Raw genomic sequence first — 3429 nt, forward strand, 5'->3', positions numbered from 1 at the left:
GTTTCTTCAAACCAGACGTCTCAAACTACAACTGCTGCAACCTCCCCATTTCCTGAAAACAAACCTCACTCTCGTGAGACCAGACACGGGCAGTTTGTCACTTCTGTCAGTGCTGGTGTTCAAACATTACAGATGGTCTGACTTTATTTACCCTGGATTTATAAACCTATTACTCAGAACAGCTGATTAGGAACCTAATCAGATTATTTCGATTATTTCAAGGCTTTCTTGGCCTGTTGTTGTGTTAGTACATAGTAAATTTATTATTTTAGAAAAATTATTCCACCTAAATATCTAATTTATAAGATATAAGTGACTTATAGGTAATTAATATGCTTATATACTATAATGTAACATGTTTAATAACAGTAGCTTTATACATTGCAAACAATATATTCACCATTTTAAAATAAATATTACACCAACTGCACACAAGTTATCAAGGAGCTGTTGATGGCTCATGGCATGGTTTTGGCATCATTTGGAATTTCTAAATAAATCATTAACAAAGTGTTTAGATAGTATACATAATCTCAATAATGACAGTGAAATGGGCTAACTGTGTGTCTGTGAAGGTTCTCAGATGCTTTTCTTGGCAAGCTCCTTTGGGCTAACTGTGTGTTAGCACAGGTTTTTATTAATATTTCTTTCATGCTGTAGTTAAGCTTGAGACATTCAGACAGGTACCAGCTGCTAGTTCAGTATTTAGAGTTAGCTGATCCAAAGTGAGTTTATACAACAGGAAAAGGAAACAGACAAATCACAAAGATACAAAACTGTCATGGTCCTGGGTCGTGCGACCCAGTGTTTTGTGTTTAGCCTATTTTGATGTTTATTGTTTGTTTAGGTTCATTAAGTTAGTCCATCCCATTTGTAATTATGTTACCCTTGTATTAAGCCTCCCTTGCCCTTCGTGTGTTATGTCTGTGTGTCTTGTATTGTCATGTTCATGCTGTCGCTTCAGTTGCACTCTCCTGTCCTGTCGTTAGGTTCATGTGTGTCAGCTGTGCTCCCATGTGTGGCCACTTCCCCTGATCATCCCTCATGTGTATTTAGTCTCGGTGTTTCATACAGTCTGTGTCGCGTCGTCTGTGTTCCCACCCTCTGTGTTTCCATGCCCGGTCTGTTGTATTCTAAGTCATAGCCTTACCATAGTTTATTCCCAGTTTAGGTTTCTGTTTAGTTATTGCTCTTGTGCTGCCCTTATTCTTGTTTGCTTCTTTTGTATTCATCAGCCACAATAAAAGGCTCGCTTTTGGTTTAAGTTCACTCCCGTATCACTTGTGTCTGCACCTGAGTCCTCCACGCACTCTCCACACGGTCTGCCACAGCGGACTGTGACACAAAACATTTAATATAATATAATGAATGTCTTTTTATAATTTTAAACTGACATGTGTAGTAGTTGGATTAAACATATTATTTCAATAAGGAAAGATTAGAAACAACTGAACATGATTTAATGCAGAATTCAATTTGAAGTATTTGCCCCCCCCGTTGTCACAACGACGCGACAAAGGCTGTCCAGATTTGTAGACTCCTCCGAATGTAGTCGACAAATGTGTCCTCCTTTTCCCCAAATTTGAAGGATGGGGTGAGTGTTTGGGCCCCTCCTCCAATTGGAGGTGGGCGGTGCACGGGCCATCCCTCGGTAAGGGGCCTGGACCTTGGATTGTCCACGGCGTCCGCCATGGCGCACCAGGGTCCAGTCAGAAGTCCATCCAACCATGGTGAGTTGGATGGAGGCGAGTGTTTTTAAACTGGTTTTTCTACCAAAGTTTAAATTAAATTTTTAAATTAAATTTTTAACTTAAATATGTAATTTTTAACTTAGATTTTTAAAGAAATAAAATAAAGAAAATGAATTGGTTTTGAAAAAAAACCTTTTAGTTATTAAAGAAAAAAGAAATCAAATTAAATTATAATAGGCCAAATGAATATGAATTTGTGTGCCTATGTGGTGACGTTACGACCTGTGAAGGTCTTCTTCAAATCAAAATCAAATCAAATCAAATTCAAATTTTATTTGTCACGTACACAGTCATACACAGTACGATATGTAGTGAAATGCTTGGACAACTGCTCGTGACCTAAAGAAAACAAAAAAGGAAAAGGCTCTTTGGCGCCAAAGAAAAACGATTACAGGTCACCAGAGAACTTCAATCTATACATCTAAAAACCACAAACCAGGCGAGAAATTTGGGTGTAGTGATGGATGCAGACCTAAACTTAGAAAAACACATTAAGACAATAACAAAGTCAGCTTACTATCACCTCAAGAATATATCAAGGATTAAAGATCTGATGTCTCAACAGGACCTGGAAAAACTAGTCCATGCATTCATCTTTAGTAGGCTTGATTACTGTAACAGCATCTTTACAGGTCTACCTAAAAAATCAGTCAGACAACTACAGCTCATTCAGAACTCTGCTGCTCGAGTCCTCACTAAGACCAAAAAAGTGGACCACATCAGTCCAGCTCTGAGGTCTTTACACTGGCTGCCTGTCCGTCAGAGGATAGACTTTAAAGTTCTGATGCTGGCCTATAAAGCTCTGAATGGTTTAGGACCAAAATACATCAGTGACCTCCTGACCCAGTATGAACCTTCCAGATCCCTCAGGTCATCTGGATCCGGTCTTTTATCAGTTCCCAGAGTCAGAACCAGACACGGAGAAGCTGCATTCAGCTTTTATGCTCCTTATATCTGGAACAAACTCCCAGAAAGCCTCAGATCAGCTGAAACACTCAGTTTATTTAAATCCAGGTTGAAGACTCACCTGTTCTCAGCTGCATTTGAATAAAGCACCAAATCCACACTTTAAGCTTAAATTTCAAAACTTACATTTAACTACTGATTTTATCTACTGTTCTGATTTTATCTGTTTTGATTTTATATACTGTTGTTTGTTTGTTTGTTTGTTTGTTAATTAGTTAGTTTATTTGCTTGTTTTATTCAATTTTAAATCATGCTTTTTATTTGTTCTTGTTTCTAATGTCTCTGTAAAGCACTTTGAATCACCTTGTTGTTGAATTGTGCTATACAAATAAACTTGCCTTGCCTTGCCTATGAATAAGATAGGAAATAAATATGAAAAATTAAAAAGGGTAAATTTAACTAGGAAGGAATAAAATATAAATTAAGGTTAAAAATGAAATAACTGTACAACACAAATTAGAATGAAGGGTAAATTTAACTGGGAGAATAAGATAAAATATATAAATTAAAGTTGAAAATAAAATAACTGTACAACAAAATACACAATATAGAACTATATAATGTATGAAGAAATATAAATAAATATATACACAATAACAGCAGCGTGATTTAAGTAATGAAGTGAAAACAATGTCCAGAATGTCCAGTGTGTGTAAGAACTGTATGTGTGGGTCAGTACTGTGTGGTGGTGTGATTGAGAGACCGTATCGCC

The sequence above is a fragment of the Aulonocara sp. 'chitande type north' Nkhata Bay genome, linkage group LG16 (assembly GCF_057382095.1).
Source record: "Aulonocara sp. 'chitande type north' Nkhata Bay isolate Kocher_YH1m ecotype deep benthic linkage group LG16, A_spYH_male_GT1.1, whole genome shotgun sequence".
Classification (NCBI taxonomy): Eukaryota; Metazoa; Chordata; class Actinopteri; order Cichliformes; family Cichlidae; genus Aulonocara; species Aulonocara sp. 'chitande type north' Nkhata Bay.